We start from the raw sequence: 12074 nt of genomic DNA on the forward strand, positions 1-12074 counted from the left end.
GACTTTTTCTTTGCTGTGTACGTAAGGTGTGCAAAATGTCCCTGTGTATTTTCGTCAAGTAGAATGAATGTTAAATGAATTTTTTAATATATTTATACAAAACGCAACTACTTGTAAGAATTAGTTTTCGTTCTTTTTACGACACTAGTACATATTTTTACAACAACTTTGAGAAGAAATTAGAGAAAGACTTTTAAGAAAATTTTACAAACCTGGTGCTGTTAATAATGCAATGCATTCACTTGTGGTCGTATACCGGATAAAGTTATTCTTTTGAATGTGAATTACTTGTAAACTGCTATTGTACAGAAAATGTTTCGGACAGAAATTGAATAATTTCGAGGGCGATATTATTTGTTCTAATTAGTTTTTCTCTACATGGACCTGTAGATGTTATACAAAGGTAACAAACATTTTCTTAAACGAAATCGTATAATTTTTAATGCACCAATGACCGTAGCACGTTATTTCTTATGAAAAAGTATTATCCCATTTACGTCGAGAAATTATTGGTTTGAATGATATTTTCATTTCGATACTGCAAAATGACATTAAAATAGATTGTGCGAAAAACTCGTCAGTCAATATTGTCTTATGTCGTTTCATAGCAGTAGGAATCCATACTTCTACGACTTCGCAATATTGAGATTAAATTATCTTCGGAACTAACGATTTTCCGACACAAATAGGTTAATACTCTTTCGTAGGAAGTAATGAGTTGAATTTATCGGTGCATTAAAAATTATATAATTCCATTTAAAAATCCGTGTGTCGCGTTTGCGTGACCTCTAAGCATCCATGTATTGAAAAACCAATTACAGCAAAAATGCAGAGTGATTTAATTTCAAAAAGTAATGCCCCCTTCAGAATCATTCAATTCCTGACAGAACCATTTTTTATTCATCGGATGGTTTACGAGTAATTCACATTTATCGCATTTATAGATTAAAATCGAACACATTTGTGTATACGAATGTATATCTAATTGACAAGGAAAACAATTTTCGCTATTTTTCCTCGATAAAGAGTAGTTTCGTCTATTCCATTTGTGTGTAAGTTTGTTATAATTTACAACTGTGATATTCTTGATATTGAGACTGTTATGTTTCGTAATAAAAGATGGTAATAAAATATTTTTAGATCGCCAGAAAAACGTGTCATTTTTTTCGAAATAATTATCTTTCAAGAAGGGTTGAGTGTTAACTATTTATATAAATTCTGAGATGTTCAAGTTTAAGTCTGGAAAGAACTTTGATATTTTCAATAAAAGGTGTCGTTTCTCTTTTTTAAAGATCTTCTAATTCTAATTACATATTCGAGCAATGTAATTATATAAATAAAAATAAAGACAAGCATCGAATAAACTTCGTCTAAATTGTTGAGAATTACAATTTCTAACTTTTCGAAATGATAAAATGTTGTTCTTAAGAATTTCATAATTCATATTTTATTATAAGACGAGATATTTCGTAGTTTTTTTTTCTTTTTTTCATTTCAATAGAACCCAATTTGCGTGCGCGATTATAGTAAAAGTCGAATATTGCATAAAAGTGTTTAGATCGCGGCGTTTCGTGTTTTAGAATTCAGGGTCATTGCTTTATTACCAGCTGGCTCGAGGAGGCCAAAAAAAAAATTACTATGGAACGACTTTGGAAGTAAAAGGATGGAGCCTTATCACGGAAAGTCGTGTACTACGCTTTGGGACGGACTGGGGTTCATTTATCATTCTCGTCACAGTGAACCGACATTTTTCTGAGCTAACGCGCGTTGTATGTAGGTATATTGCTCGTTAGACCGTACATTCGAGTGGAAAAAATTTCGTCGATATCCATCGACTTGGAAATAATCCCAACGTGCCTGCGTAGATGCATACATTGAATTTTCATGTGCATTATTTAAAATAGCGACGTTGGAAAATAATTACTATGAAAATAATAGAAGCCTCAAAACTGTGTCGAAATTGATGCGTTGGTTAATCTTTGCGAATAAACTGTACAATTTAACGAAGTGTTAAAAACAGCTCGAAATAATAATAATAATAATAATAGTAATAATACTACTATAATATGAGCCTCAAAATTATATCGAAATTGATCAGTTAGTTAATCTTTGCGAATAAATTGTATAATTTAATGAAGCGTTAAAAACAGCTCGAAATAATAATAATAATAATAGTAATAATAATAATATAATAATTATTGAAAAATTTACCACTATGAAATACTTGCTCCAAAGTAATTTTCAAACGTGCTTTTGAATACTATAGAAAGAAAAGAAATAAAAAATTGATCACTACATACTTTGTTCTATAAAATATGGTAAGAACAATGGAAATACATGTGGAATTATTTGGAACGTTTCAAAGAAATTGAAAAATTGTATGCGTTAAGAGAACTTACCGAACATTTTTCAAGTTTCGGTCGTTTAAAAAGTTTACTTCTGGGAATAAACGTATTTATTTCACGAAGACGACACTGACGTAGCGTAGCGTAACATACAATCGATTTCACCTGACTCCATTCACACGGTGAAAATAATAAACCACAATTTCGTCGAGTCGAATACCTCGTTGATAACCGCGGGTTCATACGAAGTCATCGTACGGTGGATCGATGCTCGCGGAACTCTCATAAACGCGATTTCTTGCGCGGCGTGCTTTAGTTATTTTTAAAACAAACTATTTTCCCCACGTACCAGGTGCATCGATCAAAATCACCGAGCGTAACGAATCCTCATTCGTTAAATAAGTAGAAACAATTTAACGCATTGTCGAAGCTGTTGATCCCGTGTACATTTTTCCATTGGGCGTACAAGAACTTTTCGATAAAAAAGGGATATGACACACTATCGATCATAGGCGAGTTACTCGTTTATTTATTTGTTTAAACTTCCCAACGAAATTTGAAATAAAGTATCATCGGTCCTAGACGAACAACTCGTTAATGTATTTCAACTTCGAAACAAAATTTGAAATAAAATATTATCGGTCTTAGGTAAGCTTAATTTGAAATAAAGTATCATCAGGCCTGGACAAACAATTTGTTAATGTATTTCAACTTCGAAACAAAATTTGAAGTAAAATATTATCGGTCTTAGGTAAGCTATTTGTTTATTCATTTCAGATTTTGTTTCGAATCTGAAATAAATTGATAAATAAATAGCTTGTCTAAGGTATTGTGTCATGTTATATTTATTATATTGAAAAGAAATTTTTTAGTCATTCTTCTCAGTAAAAGATACAAAATCGCATTACATATACTTAATGACCGAAACTGACGGAAAAGTAACAATTTTTATATTCTGCAATTCTATTAGGTTGTTCGAACCTAATTAGTTATTAGTCCGTTAGAAGTTATTAGGAAAGTCATTTCGTTTTTCAAAATGGAGAATATATAATTTAATAAAATGTTTATACACTCTAAAAAAATCGTGTTTCATTTTTATCAAAAAAAAAACGAAATGACTTTCCGAACAACTCAATATTTTTGTGCGAATATTATCAACAGAGTGGCCTAATTTTTTCAATAAAAACGAGGTCATACAGGACTTCGTTCGAATTCTTTTTAAGTAGGTGTTGTAAGGGGAAAGAAAGATCACTTCTGGGAAAAATTGCAAGTCTTTTTGGGTCAGTCGTTTTAATCAGTTTTCGTAAGGCCTGTATTCGTGAACAAATTACTCCATATTGTCCATATTCTATTTATGGTATCCCAATCCCTTTACCCTCAGGATTTCGTTTTTCTTATAATACTTTCGTTTTCTTATAATACTTTCAGAAACTTTTCTGAAACAATTTCAGTAACTAGTGTAATCACAGACAAGATACTAGATTGTTCAATAAGTTTTGTCGTTCGATGAAACTTATTGAACAGTATTTGGTTCTTGTTCAGTAAAACTTATTGAACAGTATAGTACTAGGTTGTTGTTCAATAAAACTTATTGAACAGTATAGTACTAGGTTGTTGTTAAACAAAACTTACTGAACAGTACAGTACTAGGTTGTTCTTCAATAAAACTTATTGAACAATATAGTACTAAGTTGTTCAACAAAACTTATCGAATAGTATAGTACTAGCTTGTTATTCAATAAAACTTATTGAACAGTATAGTACTAGCTTGTTGTTCAATAAAACTTATTGAACAGTATAGTACTAGGTTGCTAAATAAGTTTCGTCATTCGATAAAGTATTACTACACAGTATTACATTGAACAGTACTGTTCAATAAGTTTTATGGAACGAAAAAATTTATCGAACAACCTATTATAAAATAGATTTAATGTTTCGTGAAAAATGCTGTCACACGATCTGAAGTATCAATCTCGTGAAAAATCAGTGGTTTTGCAGCGCAGTCTGCGAGTAATGGTTCTGGGAACCATATTCACCTAAATCACGGAAATCGATAAACCAAGCGAACGTAGAAAATTCATTTTCACGGGGAAATACTGCAACGGTCAATTTTATCCATTCTCGCAGCTTAAATGCGAGGACATATATCTTGGAACTTGGAACATTACAGAGATGTAAGAATAGATGGAACTTGGGACACTTTAGGGAAGTGACGTAGTAGTACATGGAATTAAGACTATTTTCAAAGTTACAAGTACTCTAGAACCTTATTAAAATTGTCCAAGTTCAATCTATTCTCAGACTCCACACTAATATCTCGTATTATACCCGAAGACATAATTAAACATTTTGAAAGTTAATTTCCCTTTCTTTGTCACATAATTTAAGACCATAGAAACGAAAGGAAAGAATTACGTGTTAACGAATTTATCGAAACATACGAAACTTACACAGATATTTCCACATTTTGTCAAAATATTCAAAGTTCCGTACGTTTGTTACGAAAATTGTCTATATCACAATATTACATTTATTCTTTCAGCTTGAGAAATCGTTCCAACGTGGACTTATTTTCATCTAAAAATCCTTAGAAATCCGTTGATACACTCGCGAAGCTACAATAACAAGAATAGAAATTTTTAATTAGATTTCTAAATTGTCTAGATTTCTAATGTGTCTAAGCTTAGAAGATAAAACCGATAAAAAGAATGACGTTGAGGATTTATAATTAAGTTCTGTTTCACTTGTTCCTACTTGAACCGTATTAATACCTTAACCCAATTATCGGTAATCGTTAGCACTTCTAATTTCAATAGCTACGCGACACAATGAACGACGTTTGTTATGCAGTCGACGACTGCTCAGCAGCCATGAACACGATCGCTGTTGTCCATGAAAAAATGCAAAAATGTATTGAATGCTGTTCGCATTTAACTTCCTGTCTTTATCCACTCGTCGCCAGCTGGCCGTTATTAGAACGCGTCGTGTCTTCTGTGCATCGTACACTCGTCCACGACGAAGTTATTTGTTTCGTAATCCTTTAATCTTGTGTCGTTTAATCGTTCGCGATCCGATTTAATGTTTCTGCAACCTGAAATATTAACGCGCTCGTGTATCACTCGACGACGTAACATTTTCTTTTTCTTCAAATCAGAACTTTTTTCGCTTCGCGTTCCTTTTTGTAAATTTATGAACAGCTTCGCGCCGATGACGAAATGGAATAAATTTAAATATTTACTAAATCGCGTGTTCTGTTTCTGATAAATATTTAAATTCTTTTAAACGAAGCGTAATTTTCCATTTTTTCACCAGCCTTATTCTTACCACCCGTTTGTTTCTCTTTTTGCAGGTTTGTAGATCTACGCGCAGTTCATTGATATTTCTTATTCATTGTTGCCCGACCTTCACTCATAGGAAGAAAGCTGTGCGTAAGTGTTAAAAAAAAGTTACAATTTTTAAATAGTCGAAGATATTTTAGCGTCCTCTGCTGAAAAAGTGGAGAAAATTGAAGCATTTTATCAATGGAATGTTTAAAAAAATATAGGACACTTTTTGAGGATGATACATATTGAACTGCAAAAATTGGTTAGGAATTTACGATAAATATACCGAAACTTTTATATTTTTCAAGTATATTGGAATTTTATCTATAAGCATATTTTATTATGTTTTTCTTCCATATAGTTAAATAATTTAAATCAATCTTAACGTGTATTCTTAAAACTAAAATTTAACAATATAATCGATACTTTTTTGCTCAGTTGTTTATACATAGACAAAACTCTAAGAGAAGGTCACCACAGTCGAATTTCTCTGAGCAGTTTCAAATATTGTACAATTGTTAAACATAAAATTCCGTTTTGCGTGTTTAGAATTATAAATGTAACAATTTTATCCGTGTAGAAATAACCGATAAAAGAAGTATAGATTATTGTTGAGATATATTCGGAATTTTATTTCGAAGAATAGATTCAAAGAGGAAATGAACAGAGCGTTATAAAATTGTCGTACGACTTTCTTCGCATCTAGATACGATATTCCCAGAGAAATCGATATCTAATGAAGTCGTAGAAATCAGTCGATGTCTGTCGTCCTATTTCTAAACTGTATATTGCGTATGTCGTTTGCATTACAAATATCGAACGAAAGTCTGTGCAAGCTACCGAACGAGCCGCATCGATCATAGTTGTGCGTATATGTTCCGATCGTCTAAGCTGAATCCGGAAACGTGGAGTCTCGAGCAACATCGAAACGAATCGAATTTACCGTAATACGGTCGAAAAACATTTTACCGCATTCGAGTAAATGTGCATTCCCAGTTTGCCTCCTTCTTGCCTCGTTTCGATGCAGCATCGTTCAGTTCGCCACTGTTCGTTTCAATTTGATAATGTTTGAGCACAATTTCAATTCGAACAACAATTTATTCGATACACAGATATTTATAATTCCCCAGCTTGCTCTTCTATTTGTCTTGTTTCGGTGTAACATCGTTCGGTTTGCCACTGTTTGTTTTAATTTGATAATGTTTGAGCGCAATTCCCTTAATAATTTACAATTTTTATTCGAACCACGATTTATTCGATACACAGGTATTTATAATTCCCCAGCTTGCTCTTCTATTTGTCTTGTTTCGGTGTAACATCGTTCGGTTTGCCACTGTTTGTTTTAATTTGATAATGTTTGAGCGCAATTCCCTTAATAATTTACAATTTTTATTCGAACAACGATTTATTCGATACACAGATATTTATAATTCCCTAGTTTGCTCTTCTATTTGCCTCGTTTCGATGCAGTATCTTTCGGTTCGCCATTGTTTGCTTTAATTTGATAATATTTGAACGCAATTCCCTTAATAATTTACCATTTTTATTCGAACAACAATTTATTCGATACATAGGTATTTATAATTCCCTAGTTTGCTTTTCTATTTGCCTCGTTTTGATGCAGTATCATTCGGTTCGCCATTGTTTGCTTTAATTTGATAATATTTGAACTCAATTCCCTTAATAATTTACAATTTTTATTCGAACAACGATTTATTCGATACACAGATATTTATAATTCCCCAGCTTGCTCTTCTATTTGCCTCGTTTCGATGCAGTATCGTTCGGTTCGACACTGTTTGATTTAATTTGATAGCGTTTGAGCTCAATTCAATTGTCGTGTAAATACGAAATTCACTTTCTTCGATCGACGAAAAGCTACAAAATCTTATTCTCTTAATAATTTACCACTTTTACTCGAACAACAGTTTATTCGATACACGAATATTTACGTAACTTTTTGTTCGAGCAATTATTTGCAATCAAAAATTGTGTCACGAATTTTGCACGAGATAAGCGTAGGATAATTTACCTTGAATTATTGGCACCGAGCCAAACAATTACCGCGAATGGTATTGCGGATAGGTAAATAAGTAGAACACAGAATTAATTAACAAACGACCGTGTAGCCTACGAAACAGCAACTTTGCTTTAACAGGATTCGCTTTTTCGACGATATTGATAAAAATCAGGATATCGAACATCCAGACCACGCTCTGACAATTTAAAAAATTATACACACAATTGTATACGTAATACCAGAAACGTTGGTAGGAAATTTTGAATTTCATGCAACAGTGGGAAACGTATTATCGATTATTGGGCTGGCGTTTAATTCTGTACATTATTCCGGCCCAGTCGTATGAAAAATTAATTTCCCATAATCTATTAGAGATACGGGTCAAAAATTCGTCCAATTTTTAAAGTGTCTGTGCGTTAATTAAAATCAGTAATTACACAAAGTCATCGTGTAACATCGTCACTAATCGAATTCGTCGCTTTTTCTCGAAAGGTTCCATACAAAAAGTAAATAGGTGTATTCGATGACGTTTCGAAACTTTATCGAATGCACCCGAAGTGAACTTGTGAACTAACTCGATGTAGATCGAAAGTGAAATCGACGTTTCAGCGAAGTTAGGTATCTTCAGGATGGCCTGAAACTTTCTAGTCGTCGATTCTCGTTTCGGCTATGAATTCGTTAGATCGCGAAAAATGTCTTGCGAATTGTTGTTGCGCAGCCACGCTCGTGTGCAAGCTTGCACGCGAATCCTATCGGAAATGTCGTTCGTGGCCGACGCTTTAAATGTCGCGATCCGGAAAGCGTAACAGTAACTAAGCGTTTCGCGTTCGCAACGTGATTCAGGCTCGGAACTGTAAATGGATGTAATTTCAGTTAAGAGACGCGGTCTTTTGTTCGCCATGATTTTTTCTCGTTGTTATTTTACGCACGGGAAATCATATCTATTTATTCCATCGAGGAACCGAAACGAGACAACACGAAATTCCTCCCGAGCGGAAAAAGAATTCCCCCTGAACGCTATTTCGTTTACGGTTGTTTGTATAACAAGTGACACAAATTATTGCAAGTTAAATTTTCAATTTTTTCCGTATAAATTTTTAGTAGAAACATTCCAATGGTTAAACTAGGAGATATCGATTCCACACTTTCTGGTTTAATTCAGTTAGTTCCTAACGAAACATATTTTGTTCGTTTTGAAAGTAATTGGAAATGAATACGAAATTATTAAAAAGAACATACTTTAATTTTACTTCGAACCAGTGTCGATGATCTTATGTTCGTTGACGGTGGAACACAGATTCTTGTTACTGTAAATTTTTAACACGCATAACAAAACTTTCGAATGTGTGTAATATTAGAATATTTATCAACCTTCTTATTGATATTTATTTGGTATAATGGTCTCATTAACGATATTTATTTGGTATAATGATCTTTTAATGGTGTACACTGATGAATATTCATCGATGGCTGAAGTGAATGCGTCATGAGAAATATTATCAGCATATTTTGACAATTCATTTTTTAAATTTGTATTAGCATACGACTGCTGCATAATTTTAAGGACGGTTTTGTTACCACGAAGTAGGAAAATTTTTTACATTACGTGGGATTTTTTTATAACTAAATTATTGCGCTCAGGAGGATAATTTTTCAACCAGAGGGATTACAATAATAACTTAATCTCTTTCCATTGATACATTGATCTCAGAAGTTTAGCTCACTTAAAAAATTCATTTATATCTAAATTTTACTTTAAGAGAATTGTACAAAATTCTACGACATTATTTGTTATATACAGAGTGCCCCAAATTTAAGGTATCAAACTTTATAAATATATTCTGAGTTTCAATAAAAGAAAAACGTTATATAAACGTAGGTTACGTAACGTGTTATTAAAAAATTATAAATAAAAATACGAAATTCAAAGGAGACGCTAACAGATGCGGTTGTCGCGATACAGTGATGGAATAGATCAGCAATATTTACATTTAATTTGTTTACACGAGCCATGTTTACTACCTGTGGTCGTTGAAGCTATTAATATTAATTTCTGCCAGAACCATTAGTAAGTATTTAGACTTCTTATCGAAATGCCACGATTATTTACAAGTGAGGAGTATGCAGATATGCACTTTATCTACGTTTTCTGCAATGGGAATGTTCGTGTTGCAGTGAGGGAGTACCAATGCAGATTCCCTAATGGAAGAGTACCATGCAGCAAATTATTTACGAGATGTTATGCATGATTACAATGGACAGAGTCACTTAAATTACTTTCCAGACAAAATCATTGTAACGCAATTATACAAGAAGAAAACCGTTCCTCAAAAATAGTGCACTTCTTTAACATAAGATCTATTTATATAATCGTAAATATCGTTATACCTAACTATCCCCTTCGAGTTTCTTATTTCTGTTTATAACTTCATAATAAAACGTTAAATAACCTATGTTTATATATAATATTACTCTTACTTAGAACCTTATTTTTATACAGAATATACTTACAAAGTTTACCATCTTGAACCAGGAACACTCTGTGTATCGCAGTAAATGTAATTTTTTTATCAGTGTAAAAGTTACACAAACGTAATTCGATCAGAATTAGCATTCTTCGAATAATTTGTTACGCACACCGAATAAAAGATTCGATAATTTCGATTTGTTGGCCAGCGAATCTCGAGCGGAGAAATGTTTCTCAGAAGTGTTCTTCTCCTATCGAGAAGTTTGAAAACAACTGTCCCAGATTGCTAATATCGAGCATTGTGAATCGGTTCGTGAACACTCGGTCTGTAAGAAAAATTTCGCGACAATCGGTGTCCAGTATCGTGCATGCAGGCCGCCGGTGGGATTAACGCTAGGAAAACCGCAAAAGAGAAAAGAAAGGAACGGTTTCCATCGAACGCGGGGCTAAAATATCTAACGGTTTACCATTAGATTTGTCGTGTAAAGCGGCTTGTTTCGCGAGGCCTGTCCACCGCGAGGAAACCTTACTCGCGCTCGCATTAAACCGCGAGAGCCGGAACGCTCGCGGTAAATCTTTGTTGGGTATACAAAGAAATTGGCAGAAGCCAACGCGTGCTATTTTTACACCTTTTACACGAGGCGCACCGGGTATTGTTTACGGGAGCGCACAATGCCTCCGTTGCACCGTTGCAACTCTCGCGGGGCCTGTGTACAGGTGTGTAGCCGGCGCGCTGCGCCGGTGCATTTCCGATCGACGTGCATTGTACGGAGATTCGCTGCAACCCTCGCGACGAGACTCGTTCCCGCGTCGTGTTCCCAGCCGCGGGCGCGTAGCCTTGTTGCGCGCGCATCCCCCGATTCGGGACGCGTATCCGCGAGTAACGTCGGTTACGAGCGATCGAAAGTAAATCTGGACTCGTTGGTACGGAACAAGTGGTACGAACGGGCGCGTGAAATTTTCGAAGGAAATCGGGAATCGTAGGAAGGAAGTCGAAGTTACGGTTAGAGAAGCGACGCGAAACCGAGTTTCGAACTTTATTGGATTTAAGCGAACCGTACGGGATAAGCGGGAGCATGAAATCGAGCATGATTTCGATACGGCGAGAGGACGATGTTTACAGATGGTCATTTTTGGTACTCGCTGGGGAAGACTTTTTTTTATTTGGTATGCATTTTTAGGTAGTTATCGTGGAATTAGGAAATGGGTAGGTGTTTAGTCGGTAGTTGTGATAAAAAGGGAAGGAAAGGGAATGAAAGAAAGTTATAATAAATAGGAAAGAAAAAAGAACGAAAGAAAGTTATAATAAATAGGAAAGAAAAAGGAACGAAAGAAAGTTATAATAAATAGGAAAGAAAAAGGAACGAAAGAAAGTTATAATAAATAGGAAAGAAAAAGGAACGAAAGAAAGTTATAATAAATAGGAAAGAAAAAGGAACGAAAGAAAGTTATAATAAATAGGAAAGAAAAAGGAACGAAAGAAAGTTATAATAAATAGGAAAGAAAAAGGAACGAAAGAACGTTATGATAAATTTCAGAATATCAATTTACTATAGTACGCGCACGAGAAGATTGCATCCGGAGTTATAGCGAGTTCTGTTCGTTCAGGAATTGGCCATAATCAATAAACCAATCTGTTTGCACGTGTATTATACAAAGTGTCTTGCAGATTTCTGTGAAAACTTTATTAAAGTATTTTACAATTGAAAATAATACGAATATGTTATACAATGATCTGACTCGTAAGGAACATTACCTAATTGACAATCTGCAATTTTTTTGAAACTTGACACACGAACAGGGCATTGAAAAATATCAGAATGAAATGTCTATTTAATTAAATTTCTTAAAAATATCTAATGGAGATAGAAAAAATGTTTAATAAAATGAATATTTGACGCTTGACGAGCAATTATACG

General features: G+C 33.9%; 1 protein-coding gene across 4 annotated transcripts in view; it reads left to right on the top strand.

Annotated features, from left to right (window-relative positions):
* Krt95d (phosphofurin acidic cluster sorting protein KrT95D) overlaps window positions 1-12074 on the top strand; it is a 105495-nt gene that overhangs the window by 47345 nt on the left and 46076 nt on the right. Inside the window, exon 1 of one of the 4 annotated variants that reach the window (XM_076309200.1) lies at window positions 5655-5773. The exons of the other annotated variants lie outside the window; for them this stretch is intronic. The gene's annotated coding sequence lies outside the window, so the exon portion shown is untranslated. Of the gene's footprint in view, window positions 1-5654; window positions 5774-12074 lie in introns of those variants that run through there. 4 annotated transcript variants of the gene reach the window in all.

The sequence above is a fragment of the Ptiloglossa arizonensis genome, chromosome 4 (genome assembly GCF_051014685.1).
Source record: "Ptiloglossa arizonensis isolate GNS036 chromosome 4, iyPtiAriz1_principal, whole genome shotgun sequence".
In the NCBI taxonomy this organism is placed as follows: domain Eukaryota; kingdom Metazoa; phylum Arthropoda; class Insecta; order Hymenoptera; family Colletidae; genus Ptiloglossa; species Ptiloglossa arizonensis.